General features: G+C 41.6%; 2 long non-coding RNA genes across 2 annotated transcripts; both read left to right on the plus strand.

The window, feature by feature from the left end:
• The first annotated feature begins 808 nt into the window (after nucleotides 1-808).
• LOC128139183 (uncharacterized) lies at nucleotides 809-5,639 on the plus strand. The gene is made up of 3 exons (XR_008234268.1): nucleotides 809-1,202; nucleotides 1,374-1,427; nucleotides 5,036-5,639. It is a non-coding gene; the product is annotated as an uncharacterized LOC128139183 (long non-coding RNA).
• A 2,049-nt stretch (nucleotides 5,640-7,688) lies between these two features.
• LOC128140201 (uncharacterized) lies at nucleotides 7,689-12,579 on the plus strand. The gene is made up of 3 exons (XR_008234642.1): nucleotides 7,689-7,879; nucleotides 9,451-9,603; nucleotides 12,401-12,579. It is a non-coding gene; the product is annotated as an uncharacterized LOC128140201 (long non-coding RNA).
• The last annotated feature ends 6,223 nt before the right edge of the window (nucleotides 12,580-18,802 follow it).

The following is an 18,802-nucleotide window of genomic DNA, read 5'->3' on the forward strand; positions in this document are numbered from 1 at the left end:
AAACATTTTAGGAAAGCTGAGAAACCCTAAGCTATAAAGCATACCCAGTGTCAAATCCTAGGGATTACTGAAGGATCAATATTTTGTGACAGTGATACCCACTGATGTGTGGTTTTATTCTGTTTGTTTGGTTTTTTTTTTTTTTTTTTGCCTCTGTTCCTGCAGAGCTCTGGAAACACAGGGTAATGCAAGAAAATTTCTCAGTTGTATGACCACAGATAGTCGAAACATTTGTTCAAAGGCTGACGGAAAACTACCAAGGATCAGATACAGAGGTACATAGTCTGCATTTCTATCTAAGCAACAGCTAAATCATGTTTACAGCTTGCTTTATTAAAGCTCTTGTCAATCGGTGACCTAAAAGAGAGACACATTTCTTAAGTTTATGAGCTTAGATTCAGATTATGTTGGTTTGCTGGCAGCAAACTTGTGTATTGCCCTACTGCCTTCTGACAGGTTTATTTCGGCTCTCAGGACTGTAATAATGTGAAGATGAGTTAGGGCTGGAGGTTTATATGCAACCGCAGTGCAGGATTGCAGGACTTTATTCACGGATTCAGTAGTGCGAACTCTTCTTCCTGAGCCATTGCTAAATGAGGGGTCCAGCACAATGTTACGAAGCAGTTTTAGGTTCTTTTTCAGTGAAATTTAAAGAAAATATTTGTGAAAATATGACCACTTCTGGTTAAAAACCACAAAACCTTTTTTTTGAGAGAAGGGATGTTGGGGCCCAACTGCAATCCAGGCAGTTTCTGAGCTGGTGATTTAATTTCTCTGCTGAAAATTCTCTTTCAGCTTCAGATGGAAAAAAATACATTATATAGTTGCAGCTAGAACCAGTCAAAAAACTGACAAATCTGTTTTCCATTAGTGCAGTGAAATTGTAGATTGGGGAAAAATATTTACATGGAATAATTTTATGTTTCTTCATTTTGATATCGCAGAAGCATTTTATTTACAATAAGGTGGCCATGTTTCATTTTGATGTATGCTGTAAACAGCAACTCTTGTGACTCAGGCCACCTGCAAGGTTTCTTATTTTGTTTTCCTAGGTTACTTTTCAAAAAAGCCATTTACAACAGTGTCTCACCATACTGGGCTGTGACATCATGGCCAGAGAGCGCAGCAACTTTGAGACCTACTCCATGTTTTATGAAAATACTCTCCAGCAGCAGCACGGTTTACTTTACCAAAAAGAACAAGTATGCTCAAGAGCGTTGATTCTACTCTTCAAGAATGGGGGAAGGTGGTTTCTCTGGGTGGGAGGCAGTTGCTAAGTAAAAAATAAAGTCAAGCTGTCAGGCTGGGAAGTAGCTGAAGTGGAGCTGGGCTACACAAACATAGTCACCATGCATCTTTGTCCTTTGCTTCAGGAGCTGCACGACGTGGAAGAAGGTGGCAACCAAAGTGATACGGCTCTGACGCAGGTTGGTGATGGTGGTCCATCGAGTGGTAGTACTTAGCGGTCTCATTTGGGACAGAGTCCCACTGTGCAGGCACATGGTGACAGTCTTGGAGAAGAAAGGTAGGGGGGCTCTGGGGCTGCTGTTTCTGCGCTCAATGCCAGAAGTCGCGCCAGAAGGACTTGTAAAACAAAGATAACCTGAAGGCAAAGGTAGTGGCCTGCTGTTCTGTGGTTCATGTTCACAATGGATGGTATACTGGTAACCTTCTAACTTAAAATTCTACTCACAGGTCTCTTCCTTCACGAGGCATTTTCCCAGAGCAATTCAATCCTGAGCATTGGCTGAGATAGAAAATAGAAGTGGGTCAGGCACGTAGGCCATACTGCAGTGGAGGTACCAGGTACGCTACATCATGGTTGCATAACCAACACCTCTTAAGTTCTGAGTACTTGACTTTGCAACTTCAGCTGTGTTTTTTAGTATAGCTTGCATGTGTGGGTGGAATTTTTTAAAGAAGTAAACCCAGCCAATAAATCAGAAATGCTATCTTGTGGAATCATGTATATCCACGTAATCTATTAGGTGACTCGGAGGCTTGGCTTCATCAACACAAACTCCACTGCTAGAGGCATGTCAGCTTCTACAGAAACCTACACTAGGGAGAAGACTGCTTGGGTTTCAGGGATGTCTGTACAGCAGTGTTATAACACCTGCAATCTGGATTTCATTCCTGGGCTCCTTTTCCCATCTGTCCTCATCACTGACTACAAGATTTCAGTCCTTCTCTGGGCTTCTTATCAGTTTCTTGCCTGACTTTCTCACGCTTTTTCCAGTTTTTTGCCCCTGTATCCTTTTCTGTACAGTGTCTTGTCAGCAACCTCCCTTCTCCCCTGATTTCACTGTCCTGTCCATGTGTTTGGGAAGGCTGGAATGAGAGAGAAAATGAGAAACACGTGTGAGGTTTCAGCTGGGAGGAAAGATCCAGGAGGAGTCAGTAGGGCTTTCCTGGAGCCTGTGGGCAGTGGAGTCTCTCCCTGGTCCCCCCTTTGCCAGCCCATCACCACCAAATCCCTGTCTCATCCATGTTGTACTTGAAGGCAGTGACCCAGGGTGGCCAGCCGTCTGCTGTCCCCGGGCTCTGCTTCAACCTCAGAAGAGACTTCTTGCTCCCAGTTCCACTTCTCACCAGCCTAAAGCCATTCACAGAGGCTATTGCAAGTCTGAAGAGCAAGCTCAGTTGCTCAGTGGAGGTATTAGAAACCATGAGAAAGGTTCAGGCACGATCAGCCGAAATGGGATGGCACATAGTTTACAAACTAAAAAGTCTCTAAGGAACATACATGAACCATGTGGGTTGGGTTTTTTTCTCCAACAAAGTCTTAGGATTTGACCAACTTCTTGCTGATTTTACAAAAAAGACACCCAAACTGAGGAAAACTAGTGCTGCTCTGAATAAAGATCACCAGAACTGTTCAGCAGGGCTAAAATACATGTATTTTTCCCCAACATTCATTTTCAGAAGTCTCTCAGTAATATTTGCTGTAAGACAAAAAATCAACACAGAAAATTTCAGCGAGAATCCAGTGAAGTTAGTAGCATTACTACTTAGATCTGGCATGCGGAGGTGCCAGGCAACCTTGAAAGCAGACTGTGCTTTTGGCTGTGCCTACAGTCTGCAGTTGTGCCTATTTCTTATCTGAGTAACATAATATGCTAAGAATGATTTTTAGCTTTCCTCCATTGTGTTCATCTGGTTGCAAATGCTGTTCAGTGGTATGAAAATGACCAAACATTTATATCTAGCAATGACCTACCTATGTGAAATTTAAGTACTGTCATTTAAATTTTTTAAGTTTTATCAGGTATCTTCCTATTGGTGCTAACCTGCGTGCCCTTTCTGAGGGTATGTTAACTGTCAAATATCAACAAATGGAACATATAATTGGTTTTATCATATATTAAATGGTCTGTATGTACAACTTCATCAGCAGACAACATATTTGCTCTGATAAATGCATCACCTCACAGGTTACTGAATGAAACTTGGTAGCAATTCTTCTGACTTTCTCTCTGGAGGCAGGGGTGATTAGGCTGTGGGAGGCCAGGCTCACCGACATAGCAGACCCATGCACAGGATTTTCTCCCAAAATCAGAGTCCCTAATCCTGCTCCCTAATCCTTCTGCTCCTCTGTCCTCTGCACACCTTTCCTTCCGTCAGTTCTCATACCTATCAGCGAGGAGATCTTTCTTTCCTGATGACCAGAAACAGACTTTTTAAGGTTATATATGAAACTTATGCATTTGCCCCCTTCAAATACCGGTCATGAACTGCTACCATTCTTCCTACTGTTTCCAGGGAAGAAATGTTTCTAAAACCAACAGAGATGTACAAAACGGATTATTCCATATCATCAACAGATTATTTTCATTGGGCCACTCAGTTAGGAGGATATTCTTGCTCTACTTAATCAGGTGTCATGCAACATACTCAGAGCTCTGGATCGTTTACTCCTAGGCTATGGTGTTTGCTCATCCCTGGCTTTGCTCATTCACTTTCTCTGCTGTGATAGATTGTGGGGCTGTGCCATGGGATGATTATGGAAACAACTGCTCTCAGAGCCCAGCTCGCTGACTCACAGGAAGAAAATCTTGGTCTCAAAGAGAAGATTAGAAAAGAAGTACGGGATGAATATGAATCATTAGTGCGGAACCTATTTGTGACTTGTGTCCATCTAAAAGTAGGTACACAATAAGAGGTGGTACTCAATCGGTCTTTTTTGTGCTGCTGTATAATTTGACAACAAGTGTAGCACTCAAAGGAATAAATTACTGCAGTGTGCCAGGTGGATGAATGGGTGAATCATTTATCTCCTGCTGCTAGAAGCACCTTGTAAAAATGTCTGGTAGAAAAATAGCGTACCTTTTCCAAGAGAGGAGGCATATTCTCGATGGAAGAGGTACCACATTAGAGAGAGTGATGGAAACTCTTTTTAGTTACAGTGGAGGGAACTTCTTGGATGTAATACTTCCGTTTGTAATATTCTGCATTATTTTTCTTGGAAACTTTATGTCCACTGCGTAATTGTATAGCTCACTCTAACCATGTCTTTATTTTCAAGCAGTCCACTGATTTCTTTGGGGTGACATATGTAATTACTTACAAAAATTTCTAGCCTCTAAAAACTGACCTGATTGTGACCATGTGTATTATAGAGCAACTACCTGCATCAGATCCCCAGGGTTTTGATTGATGGTCCACAAGCCCATTAATACCTGTGGCCAGGGCAACGCTGACTTGAGGAATATTGTGATTTCTTTTGCAATTTTGAGGGTGAGTCCAGTTTTCACCAGAGAGCCTATTTTTTCACCATGGTGCTGCTACTTCCATTAAATACATACATCCCAGGATTGCCATTAGGTTGCCTGCAAATGATACAGTTGAAATTCCACATCTTGTAGTGCCTGGATGCAAGAAGAATATTGCTCTGTCTTCCTGATACATTGATTCTAGGAAAATAATTATGAAGAAAGACCATCTGGTTGTAGTTGAGAGACTTCTGAAATCTTCTGAGTGTTGCTTTCCCATATGTGCACACTTCATCTCTTATGGGTTCTGTTTGTAATTGCAGGGAAAGTTGGATGTCTATCGCCTTAGCATTGAGCAACGAGTGTTTGAAATCATCAGTTAACTGAGGAGTTGACAATATGATTGATCTGCAGAAAAAGTTTGGCTCCACTAAAAATAATGGTGACTTGAAAGGACATTTGTCTAAAGTAAGGAAATACATATGTGTGTCAGTAAATGAACACAAGGATAATACCCTGGTTAAGCTTGCTGAGGCTTAAGTTACTGCATTCTGCCTGGGACGTTGGTTGGGTGAAGAGCATGGAGGTGGTCCATTACTAGACTCTGTTAATGGCTACTCATTTGTCAGGCTGTCATGAATCAATCATCTTTGACTACGTGTTTATGCTCCAAGTACAGAAATTTTGGGCCAAACCCAGCCCTTAAGCCCTAAACAACTACATGTATTTGAATTGAATTTGGTTCTAAACTTAGGAACTCTGCTTTCAGTCTGTTCTGAGTGAAACTAACACCGTGCTTTCTATGCAGGTGAACGTCAGAGAGGTTGAACTTGGAACTGAAGAAGTATAAATGTGAACTCACTTTCAATCATATGTCAGCATTGTCCTGTGTTGTCATCGTCCCTTTTTTGGGTGGGGGAAAGAGAATGTTTCAGTGACCCTGATAAATTTGTTGATGGGAGTTTTATCTTCTTGTCGTGCAAGCTGGTCACATAAAAGAATGGGGACAGAATTCTCTTTTCCGCTTGGGGTTACTTAGAATCAAAAATAGATTCAGTTTTATGTTTTGAAAAAGTGCCGCCAAAACTGATGTTCTGGGAGTTACAAACTAAAGCCTGGAAAGTCGTTTCCAGGCTACAACTTCCAAATCAATCCCTTTTATAGTCAAACATATTCCTCCTCAGCAAAGTTCAATTTGTACTGAAATTATGGTAGTCAGTCAGTGAATACAAATAAGATCAAACAGAGAATGGCAAAATATTTCTGTCTAAAGCAAGTATGCCTGCAGATCTCTCAAGCAGAGAAGCTTGCGAAGCAGGATATAACTGTAACGCCAACAGAGTGAGAAGGGCTTTCAACACCCCCGGTGAACCTGGGGGATAGGGGCACCCAGAATTAAATGAGGAACCAGTGGACATGGCAGAGGTCCATGTGTGAGAAGGCTGCAGAGACAATTCCACATCCCCGCTCGGAAAGGACGGTGTGCGGAGGCAGGGAACAAGGAGAGCGGGGAGCTCACGGGCAGGGGGCTGCGGTTTGAGCAGGGTGATGGGAACTTGGTGGGCTGGTGCACACCGTGGTCGTGGGTGGTTACGGGGTGCTTAAGAAGGGTCAGCAGGGAAGAAGAGGAGCGAGAATTGCACTCTGTGTAAGGAGTTCATTCCCGGCACAGAGCTCGGGTATGAATGTGGAGAGGTACTACTGAAAGCCTGTGAGTCGAGGTTAGAGGAGGGAGGAACGTTGGTGATGATTGATGACTGCAGTGGGGAATCTGTTACAGACCGCCTGGTCAAGGGAATAAATCGGATGGGCCTGTCCATAGAGGGCTAGGAAAAGTGGGTTTGGTTTGAGGCCTTGGTGCTCATGGAGGTTTTATCCATCTGGAAATCTACTGGAAGGGGAGCACAGCATTGCAAAAGCCTAGGCAGTTCCTAGACAGCATTAGTGATAATAAACTAAAAGCAAATGCTAGAGGAGCCAGCCACGGTAAATCACTACTTCTGTTGCTCACAAACAGGGAAAAACTGGTGGTGAGTGTCATCTGAGGCTGCAGTGGCTATGAAATGATTTCAGGAGAAAGGTTGCAAAATTATGCTGCGGAGCTAGGACTTGGGACTTCAGGAGAGCAGACTCTGACTTATTTAGGCAATTGCTAGGCAGAATCCCTGCGAAACTGCCAAGAGGGGAAAAGTGCTGAGGAAAGCTAGTTGATTTTTAAAGAAAACTTAAAGAGATTTCAAAACCACCTACCCTGTTACGCAAGAAGCCCAGGGAGTTTAGCAGAAACTTGGCCTTGCTTGCCTTAGCAAGGAGCTTCTTAAAGGACTAAAATACAAAAAGAAAGATTGCAAGTAGTGGAAACATGGACAGGCAACAAAGGTAGAGTATCAGAGTTCAGCCCCATAGTGATGAAATTAGGAAGGCCAAAGCCCTGCTGCAGATAAAACTAACACGGAACACGAAGGGTAAGAAGGTGAGTTGACACTGAATGGTGGAGTAGAGCTTCTGTGCAGAGCTGCCTCTGCCAGGAGGGCCAGGACCTCCAGCGGTCCTCTGTAACCTCTGTATACTCGTCAGGAGGAAGTCTATTTTGAACAAAGAAGAAGAAAACCTGATGACTGTACTTTTCATGAATTCACTAGTTTTGTTCTTAGTAAGGATGTTGTAATTAGGGTGAATCAGGTTACTGAATACGGTATGAACCAGAATCCCCGTTTGGCATAATAGTGTTTATCACCGTTAACAGTGCTTCATTTCGGAAGAGTTTACCTGCTTGCTGTTTTGGATTAAATTTCTTCCATTATTTTCCCCGGTTTCTGGGCAATGTTCACATGTCCCGTTTCCCTGGAGACACAGTAATAGAAATTTATTGCCAAAGGCTGCACTGTTTCAAACTGCAAAGCTTGAACATTTGAAAATTAAAACGAAATACAAATAGTTACATGCTTTTACAATTGTATTTACTTCCAAACCACACAGTTCTTCCTGGGGAAAGTAATCTTTGCGGCTCTAATCTTACCAATGTCTTCTTTAGCAGGAACAGCTGCAGCTCTTGCGGGATGAAAATATCAGGCTAAGCAAGCTGATGTGTAAGCTAAAGACTCTGAACTGTTGGAAGCAAACCACTCGGAAGACACAGCTCTGCAAAGCTTAGAGATGCTGAGAAGGTGGTATTTCCCTACCATTTCATTGTTATTAGTGTCTAATTTTCTGCAAAACTAATGGTCAGATTGGGCAGGGTCACTATTATTCAGTGAGCCTATAGGAGCTCATGGTAACTGCAGATTTTAGGTAAAAATTCAAACCTTTTTCCCCTCTATATTATGGGTATAATGGTGGTCTTCAAATGTCAAGAGTGTGAAACAAATCCCTGATGCCTGCTTGAAGCAAGAGTTTAGGAAGTATGAGTAGCCTATAGTATTCCTAATTCTGTTGTTGACTCAGAAGACTAAATATGTATAAAATCAACTATCTCACAGCTGACCAAAATGTATGAAAAAGACAGGCAGACATGAAGTGAAAATGAACTAGATGGTTGGCTTGGGAGGTGGCTGAGTGCTTTTTTTTTTTTTCTTTAAATTGGTATCTGCTTCAACAAAACGGAACACAGCATGAGGTTTATAAATTTAATTACAGGAATACAAGATGAAGCACAAAAATTACTAAATTAAACTAAAGTGAAGATGGATGGAAAGAAAAGTGCCTCACTGCTTTAAATGAGGCTGATTAGAATGGAATAGACACGTTATTGATTGTTATATAGGTTAATTAGCTGCACATGTCAAGCAAAAGAAAGGCAGAATGGATCATATTTTTTTAACTTAAAAAGCATGAAAACAAAATGGGGTTTGTGTGCTTGTTAATTTTAAACCCAAATAAAACTGGATGTGCATACACTTAGTTCAGTTATATCAGGGAGATGCTAAGTGATTAGAATATTTTATTAAACAGATCAGTCAAAGATGGATTGAATTATTGCAAATTTGTGGGTTTAAAAAAGAAACAAGAGCTACCTTCATAGGATTTAAAAGAAAAGCCTGAAACTGGGAAAAATAAATGGGAAAATTTGGCTTTCTAAAATTAGAAACTAGTTCATCTTGCTCAGACAGAGCTTGCTCGTGTCTGACTTTGGAATGATCCCGAAGATCTAAGAACTTGTATTTCACTGTCCTCCACGCCAAGTGCGGAGGATCCTGGACCTTATTTTTTCCAGTTTAAATGGCTGGGAAAGGAGAGAGGGCTGCTAAATCTGTGCCTGACATAGTAACATGTATATACATACACATTTATGTTTGTGTTTAAAACAAACAAAAAGACCCTGCCCAGAAGGAAAACAAGCTTCATCACACACAGTTTTACTTTAGAGATAATGAAGGAATAAACAGATTATGGATGGAAAGGTCTTTCTAATGCATAAGAAAGATCAAGTTTTGCATTGCTCTGTGCTTGTTTGCACACAAGAACTTGAATTCTTGACATGTGAATATAATGAAAGATGTGCAGTTACACCCGTATGAAAGATTATCTTAAGTTTTCTCCTTTAGAAGACCCCTCTTGTCCATCCTGTTCCCCACTTTGCCTTAAAAAAAGGTCCAGCCTTTATTAGAAAATAGGAACAATTCAATCCCACTTTTACTAAAAATCTCTGAGAGATTTACCTTTCAAGAAACCCGCTGCTATATAAAAGAGAGAAAATTACTGTTCTCATCATTGTTTGTTATGTACTTTTTGCTTACAGGAAGCTCTTCAAAACAAAAAAGAGCGTCTGAATGCTAAGATGATGGCAGAACAAGAGGTGGCTTCATTTCAGGGGCAGCTCATGTCTGTAAGGAGAGCTCTTGCAAAATCTCAAGCAGACAATGACAAGCTAAAGAAACAGCTCCATAAACAGGTATGTGAATTCAACAGGTCCTGATTCATCAGCGCAACAAGCTGAACTCTCCATCTCACTTGCCTTAATGAGGACTTTGCCTGCTGTTATTCTAGGAGAGAAATGGATTCAAAACTAACTGCATAATACAGTTATTGATGCTGGATGTGTATTTTATGGCATTGAAACAATGTGTTCATCTGAGTGTTTTCACCGTTGCAGGTAGAGAGAATTAGGGAAAAAACTGCAGCATCTTGGATAAAGTCTGAGTCACGTACCAAAATGACAGCTACAGGCACTGCATTTATGTATGCCATCAACAGTGCTGGATGTATGTTTTAGTAGAGGAAAAGATACTATTCATATTTTATTCCACAGATTAAAAAAAAAAATTAAATTACAGATCTTGAGGTTGTTAGTCTTCCACCCAATTATTAAATTTCAAGGAAACATTCAGGGATGTTGTCATTAAATCCAGAGCAAATTCATTACATGTTGGGGGTTTTTTTCCATTTGAACACCTTCATGGATATATCACTGCCACAGCAAGCTCACTTTCACTTCTACACATGGCTACACATGCTGAAATGGCCCATTCCTCAAAGTCAAACTGAAAAGCGCACCCTTCACTTGCAATATACTTAATGCCAAGTAACATTATTGTATGGAAAGTAAGTCTTGTCAAACCAACCTCATTTCATTCTGCTGATAAGATTACAAGTTAGATAAACGTAATGCTAGAGATGTAATACATGTTTGGAAGGGCCTTGTAACGCTCGGGTTAGCAGCCCATAACTTTTGTATTTTAAATTTTAGTATTACGCAATATCAATAAAAATGCTAAATGGATTGAGAGCTAGATTTTTTTTTACATATAAAAATGTGTTATTTTCATTAAACGAAGATGGTTTCTGATGGATTTCTACAGGGGTTGGTAGCAGAACTATCAGTATTCAACATTTTTGTCAGTGGCTTGGAAATAAAGATAAAATTATAGATTATAAAATTCACCAATGACATATTTGGGGAAGAATGTTAGTGAATTTGATAAGGCACATTTAGTGAATAATGATGTGGGCAGAGCAGGAGTACAGAATCATACAGATAGCTCAGTAACTTGGTTATCCCTCCGAGAAGTATTTCAGTGCCTGAGTAGATGAAGAACGAGAAGAAAGCAGGACTTGTACAGAACAGGGTGACTGCATCCCTGGACAGGACAGGGGTCGTAACGGACAGATGACTGGCCGTGTAGTGGTACTAGAAAGGATGGATGCTGCAATCTTGTTGTTCATAAAAAGGCGAATAGTGCAGACATATTAAAAATGAGTTTGTAGCTCTATGTACAACACACCAAAATACTGCCACTTGTTCCAGAGTGTACTACTTAAAAAAGATGAAGAAAAACTTGAGAGAATGCAGAGAGTTTCAAAAATTATTTCAGGGCTGCAGGAAATGCTTTCCAGTAGAGGGCTCTTAAAAGGCTCAACCTGTTTAGCCTATCTGAAAGAAGAGTGACTTGATTACAGTCTACATATATTTTTGTTGGGAGAAAATAGCAGATATTAAAGGGTTCTTAGGGAAAGGTATAACAAGAGGTGGTGCCTAGAAGTTGAGGCCAGACAAACTGAAAACACGATCTTAGAAACAATGTTTTAAAAATGTGATTAACTGTGGAAATGATAATATGTCTCACCAGTTATCTTCAAGTCAAGACCTTTCTGGGAAACATAGTTTAGCCAAACCAACTTGCTCGTTCCATTACAAGGGCAATTAAGGTAAATGTGATATTAAAAAGTCACATCTGATGGCTCGATTGCTCCATTCTGAGCTTATCTGTCTATGAAACTCCAACTTCAGTAAGGCTTAGAGAGCGCCCCAATGAAACATGTTTGAGCTGTGACTGCTTTTAGCTCTTTGTGTTCGGATTTTTCACCAGAGTGGAGTTGCCTTTGGCTGATAAATTGGTTTTCTTCACTGACAAGCTGTCAATTGACTTCCAAAAGACCCACTGCATCTACCATCTTTCAAAAGCAGCTGCTTTTGTTATTGTTTTTGTTTTTCTTTGGTCTCTGACATCAGCTTCTGGTTCTTTCTCTTCTAAAGTCTTTCCTTGGTACAGATTGTGATGATGGTGTTTACAAATAGCAGACTCCATTCCACAACACTTGGCTGTACAGGAGGGTTTGACCTGATATGGGTGGCTTGTAATACCATTGCATTCAACTGTGGTACAGATTCTAAAATGTAGCTATGCTTCCTGGCTGTCTCTACAAACTGTGTATAAACAGCAATATTTGAAAAAGCTGTGCTCATTTTCCTCCTCTCTTTCCTTGTTTATACATTGTTTTAAAAACAAGTTCCACATGCAGACCAGAGGCTGGTTGCAGAAAGCAAATTACAGCCGATTGAGGGAATTGGAAGCACCTGCCTTCTTACTTGCAGTTGAATGTGTTCTACACATGAATGTTGTTTTGAGGCTTCCCTCTCTAACAAGCAATGATGTACATACAGCATTCTGTTCCCACTCCCCCTTACTCTTCCCTTGTGCTCCCCGTTCCCACAACCCAGATTTTATTTTGGGTTTAGGTCTGACTGTGGTCCTTTTATAAGATCATAGCATAACTCAAGATTTGTTTACCAACGTTTCATTATTTTCAGTACCAAGCCATGTGGGACTGGGTCTCTCCTCATTTAACTCAGCTGGGCATGACATCAGAGGACTGATCATCAGGCTTTAAAAGGAAATCTAAAAAAAGGTGTGTATGGGAGCTGGGGGAAAGCAATCTAAGTCTAAAACTTTCATGATTCTATGTTGTAGAAACAAATGCGGTTGGAAGTAGTACAGAGGAAGACAGAAGTGACAAGTATTCAGTGTGATGAGAGCTGAAAATATAGAGAAGATGCTTGAAGAGATGGAAGAAAAAGAGCAGAGTGAAATGCCTAACCAAGGAAGCTGAAAAAGCTTCTAAAACATGCCATCTTCAACAAAAAGGGCCCAAAAAAGGAATACGGCAGGTAAGCTCATAATGCAGATTTGGAAAATAAAACCATTAGCGTTTCTGGAGAGATGTCTCAGGTTTTAACATTGCCTGACCACATCTGAGCGTACCCCTTCAAGCGTCTGAACTTCAGAGCTTCACGGTAGCCCTCCGGGCGAGGGTCTCGCAGCACGAGCCTTGGCGCTGTGCTGGGCCCTGCCTGCTGGGGGTCGGGGTCACGTTCCGCTTATCGGTGGCATCTTGCGTTTCTGACGCTTCTCAGCGCCTTCCTCTCGAGCCCGGTTCGGTATCTTTGCTCTAGAAAGCGAGTATTCTCCTCGCTTTAGAGGTAAACTGCCTAAGGGTCTGCGTAAGGTGCCGGTGCGGTGCCAGACAGCATCCCCGGGGGGATCGGGGGGTGCAGCAGCCGGAGCGGCGAGCGGCTGGGCGCGGGGGCTCGGGGGGCTTTGGCCAGCCGCGCATCCCCCGGCGGCGTGCCCCGGGCCTCTGCTTTAGCTGCCGTCCTTGTCACCGAGCTAAACGGGGACCTTTGGAGCCTCAGTCGGGCTCTGCCTCCCTGTTTGGAGATGCCTTCCCGGCTTTCCCTGTGACATTTCCCAGGCAGGGCTTTGACACCCGTGCTGCAGAGCTGACAAACTGCTGTCCTTTTGCTTTATCTAGTCTGCATTTGACATAAAGCCTCTGCCTTTACCTCTGTTTCACATACGTTACACCCCTGTTTCCCAAATTCTGGACTACCAAATGAACATATCGGGAAGGGAACTGCTTTAATCCAGTCTGGCCACAAAAATGGCATTAGTTTTCACTAAACTGATGACATTGTACTGAACTCATGTATTGAGTTTAAATCTGTTACTGCATTGCTAATCATTGATTTAGTGTAACTGAGTAGCCAGACCCACTTTTAAGATTATCTCCCTGTAAAAGGGGCTGTAGAGCTTTAACTACTTCAATTTGAAAACTGATTTGGCCAAGGTAATCTCTGTGTTTAGCACAGCTGGTAGAGTGGGCTCTTGTCTGTGAAATGTGCAGTGCTGCTTTTGTAGTGTAGCCTGCAGAACAAAATACTGTTTGGTAACCACTTGATGAGACTTTAACTAGATGAATCCGTCTACTAACTGACAACTTTTCTGCCACTGAAGTCTCCTTGCCCTTGCTTTCTTGGTCTAGAGAGAAAAAAGCTTTGTAAGTGTATCTGAATGCCTCTCCTGTAAAACAAGCAAAGTATATTCTCTCTTCAGTCTTCTAAAGCATCAAGGTGAAAGCATGGGCTGTTTGTTTTCCAGAGTCAGGATGACAAATGCCATTCTGCTGGGAATAATTTCTCAGGCTGCTGGCATGTTTTCTAACCAAAACAGCATGAGACACTTTTGCACAGCCAAAGCAGTTGGTGCAGACATGAGGCCACTGATTTCATTGGTGTCTGTCTTTGATGGGGCTCTCGACTGTGTGCTGTGTTTACAAAATAACCCTTCAAGATCAGAGATGTCAGCAGCTAGATCAGCCTTTGAGGAGAGCAGAAAGGAAAATGGCAACTGCAGTGCACAGGCTTTTATTGCGACACAAGAGTTCCAGCTGCAGCTAGCACCTGTGTGGTCATTCACACTAACAAACTTTATATTTAAACTTAGTTAGCAAATTACAGAGTCTGTGAGAGATGAGGGAAGAGCTGCTGTTTTTTCCACACACCTCTGCCCTGAAAAATGGAGGTAGGGCCTTGTCTAGTTAGGGTTACATGCAGAGAACAGCGAGAAAAGGCCTCTGTATTGTTTTTATCTTCCTCCAGCAATGCCTGAAATGCAGATTCCTATTAAACAATAACGAGAATGTCAATTTGCACTATTTGTGCTGTATTTTGCATTCAGAGGGATTATGGGTATGTTTAGCAAAGCTGTAATTATGGATTATTTCAACCAGCGAGAAGTGATGGCCTCATTTACAAGAGCGCACAAGGCAACAACACCTTCTCCTTTAAGTCTAGGCCCCTGCTTTGAGGCAATGCTGTCAGATAATGAATTTTTGTTGATGCCGTTAATCCTTTTACCACCCTTTAGATCAGAAACCAGTTAACCCAAGAGTGCAGTTTAAAATGGGAGGCCTTCCAGGAGGTTGATGAACTGCAGTGTGAAGTTTGTGACCTGGAAGCTGCAGTTTCCCAGAGGAATGCGACTGCAGGTAAAAAGACAGGTTGTGTGTTGTAACCTGCCTTCTTGGGGAAATAAGTCTTATGAGCTATGTGTCCATGTTCCTGAATCCTTCCTTAATCTTTGAAGCAATAGGCAACTTAAGCCAAATATGAAAGAGGAGAAGACCTCCTCTGTAATGAAAGCACTTAGGTAGAGGAGAAAGACCTAAAACAATCTTGAGGAAAAGTCAGACAACTCAAAAGCCATATGCCGCCTTACACCAGAGCTGCTCAAGCAGCACAAGAAACACTGACTCCCAAGTTAATAACTTTAAACCATAACTTGTGTTGTCTTTTGCTTTGTAGGGATATCATGGGAAATATGAGGGGAGCTGCATTTAGGGGAGGAGGCAACTACGAAACAAAGGATCCCAAGTGGTAGGAAATCAGGCTTCATTAGTGGCTCTGCTCCTGGAACAGCTTGCTTACGAATCATGTGGGGCAGCCAAACAAGACTGGACCCTTCTAATTTGATTAGATACATGCCTATGATTGCAGGTATTTTTAGAGGATCTCAAAACAGCAGTGAGAGCTTTCTAGCCTTTAACTGAATTAACCTGGAACTTAAACCTTTAACAGAAATCTTTCTTCTCAGCTGTTTGTTAGGTAACTTTTTAGTATTACATTAATATTTTATTACGCAATTCATGTAGCTTAAAGCTTGGTTAGGGATTTCTACTCCTACCTGCCTGAAGTTGCTGCTTTTCTCTGTGGTATCAAAATCCTACTGTCAGTCTGACAAACGCATGCAGAAAAATTGATGGGCGATACCTAAATTCCTAGTAAATTAAGTAAACAAGAAAAAACTCCAATGATCTTTCAAGGTGCATTTCTATGCCACGAAGAATATAAAGTACTAGAAATTTAATTAATATTCTGCAGGAAAATGTTAGTTATTCCTACCACGGGAAACTGAGAAATGCTCATTAGCACACTGCTGAAGACAAGACATGAACCAAATGTGGGGACATAAAGAACAGGGAGGTATCTTTAATGCACAGATACACTTGGTTTCTCTGGCTTTAAACCAATCACATTCAGTGAAAAAGTTGATGCAAAACTTGTAAGTCACATTGATGCTACTGAGCCCAAGGAAAGCAGCTGCCACAGAAAGGAAATGAATTTTTTTTTTTCCTGCTGCAAGTTACCATTGTTAAACATGATGCAGAGCTAGAAAAATTGGCTGAGGAGCTTGGATTTCTCTACGCTCAACATAAGAGCTCCATCAAACTATCGATACCTAGCCTGAAATGTGTCAGAACTCTGCAATGTATTGTAGCTACCTTTTTACTTGCGATTGTTTTATTCTTATGTCCGTAATAGTAGATGGATGTTTTAAGGTTTGGTGGTATTTTTTTTTCTTTTTTCTTTTCAAAAAGGTAGAAGGAAGACTGCAGAGCTGTTGTCCCATAGTACAAGCAGTATAAGAAGTTGTTTTCCAGGTAATAAGTCAATATTAAATAGCCCTCATTTTTGATGCATTAATACTAGTACTTCTCAAAAGGCAATCCAGACTTGCATTGTGTAAAGATTTCTCTGTTCTATTTACCTGAGTTGCACTGTGCCACTAACCTGACTTCAGACCTATAGAATTGGCCAGACCTAGTGGTATAGGGCTGGCAACTGTTACTTGCAATAGCCCTGTTTTGACTGCAAAGGTGAAGGTGTTTTTGAAACGGGTTATGCCAACTCCAGGAATGGCCCACAGAGACTAAGACTTCAGCCAGTTTGTAAGAATAATCTGTAGATTAGCAGTCTGAGACATGCCCTCTAGCTTTTTCTCCATTCCTTTTCCTCCATCTTCACATCTTCCCCTCCTTCCCTCTCCAATGCTCTAGGCCGTGGCCTGTCTCAGTAATGTAAAACAGCTGCCGTGCTTCTTTCTGGGCTTGTGTGATGCTTGTGTAGTCAGTCTTCTCAAGGCCCTGCTTCAGCACGCGTGGATCCCAAACACGGTTTGACCAGGCTGGGTAGTTAGTCGTGCGGTCTGGGCAGCTGCTCCAGCAGGCAGCCAGAGTCCCTTGGACATGCACCCTGAAATAATGCCAGAAACAGCTAACCAATGTGGTCTGAAACGTCTTGGATCACATCTCAGAAGGAGGAGGAACACTGTCTCAATTAACAAGTGCAGTATTACAGCTACACAGCAAAAACACCCTCACCTTTTTACCTAAACTTAGTGGGAAAGGTTAACATAGGATTAAGAAGTGGTATAGCAATACCACATTGAACATAGATAAAAATCAGCGTTAAATCACACTATGGCTGACAGCAAGCATAGCACTTGATTCAGTGGGCATTTTTTTAGTGGCTGAAGGGTTGGCATTAAGTGGCTGCATATCTGCTTTTCAGAAATCTGCAAAGATGAATTCACTAGGGAATTTAGTGTCACTGGGATCAGATCCTTAACACCCACCCACTCACACCTTTTAATCTTAGCTTTCAACAGGCCTGGGAAAGACTGAGTTGTGGGGAAAATAGTGACATATAATGAAGCAGACTTGGGGCAGCAAGAATTTTCTGCTTCACTGAAATGTCTCCTGCTGGACGAGTGAATGCTGATGCACTCATTACTATGAATGAAAAGGGTGTGGGGTGAGCTGCAAAAATTGCAGATAGTTGCAAATAACTTTTGCAAATAGTTGCAACTATCTATCTGCAAATAGTTTTTGTTCTACTTCTTGTCAAGATCATCCATGAACCACTTCTTCCAGACTAAGCAATCTATTATTCTATTAGTACTAGGCTGAGTGTTCACAACTTGTTTTGGTTTTTTTGTGGGGTTTATATTTTTTTTTCTCTTTTCACCCTAACATTCTGCTTAGAGGTCAGAAACAACAGCTTTTGCATTTACTTGAGTTCCACTTTAACTCTGTGTTGTCGGTGACACTCCAGGTTCTGCAGCTCAGGTCCAGAGTAAGAAGCTTTCAGCGTGCACTCGGCATGGGGATTACCAGCAGCATCCTTTGAATTTTGACCCAGGAAGCAGCAATGGAACAGGAAGAAACACTCAAAGACCAAAGACAGTAAGCAGTGGTGGCATTGGTAATAAGCTGATATGGTTGCAAAATGAGCAACTTCTTTGCTAGCTTGCAAGCTGTGATTTGTATACATACCCAGGCAGCTTTCCTCTGGACAATAACTCAACCCCCTTTGAAAATTTATCTTTAAGAGCAAGGTGACCAGTATGTATGGCTAGCAAACAGGAAAAACCATGTTCCAAAAATTGACTAAGGAAAGGGCACAGGAGGGAGATATTCAGATAGCAATGGTCCAGGAAAGAAATTTTTGGGGTTTGTTTGGTTGGTTTTTTTTGAGTACCATGCTGTGGTTTCTGACTTTTTGTTACTTATGCTTTCAGGTGCCTAGCAGACAGAAGGAGGGAAGGGCAGATAGGCTATTACCACACCTAAATGAAAAGTCTCTTGCTACTGTCTTCACGCAACTACAGAAACAAAGACTGGTCCAGAAGTAAACCTAAATGTATTTTTAATCAGTCCAGGACATTTTAGAAAATGCTACTGAACTGGCAACCTTGAAGCAAGAGAAGAACAATTTATATACAAATCAAAGAGAGGCAGTAATACTCCAGTGCTGTGCATATGCACTTCAGCATACTTGGACGCAGCATTCAATACCAGCTCTGGCCAGTTAATCTGCTAATCCATTTTTGGTACTGGGTGATGGAGATGCTCGTTCTGAGCAAGAGCAGTGCTTCACAGACAATGCAGCACAGTATAGAAAGGCAAGGATATCAGTCAAAACTAAAAGTCTTCCTTTTACTGTGGTAACCTCAGACTGTGGTGGTACAAAGCACAGCTAAGGACTTAGAGCAAAAGCATTGGGTCTGGTGTTTGGGGTTTTCTTTGTTTAGTTTTGGGGTTTTTTAACTGCTTTCCTATTGCAGCTCCTGTGTAAAAATGTGTAAGTTTATCTGCATTTCTCTTGAATGGAAAAAAGCTTGCTTTTATAGCCCAGCCAAAAAAAATGACTCGAAGCTGTCTTTCAGTGATGTGTTAAATTGTATTGCAGCTTT

This window comes from Harpia harpyja, chromosome 3 (assembly GCF_026419915.1).
Source record: "Harpia harpyja isolate bHarHar1 chromosome 3, bHarHar1 primary haplotype, whole genome shotgun sequence".
Lineage (NCBI taxonomy): Eukaryota > Metazoa > Chordata > Aves > Accipitriformes > Accipitridae > Harpia > Harpia harpyja.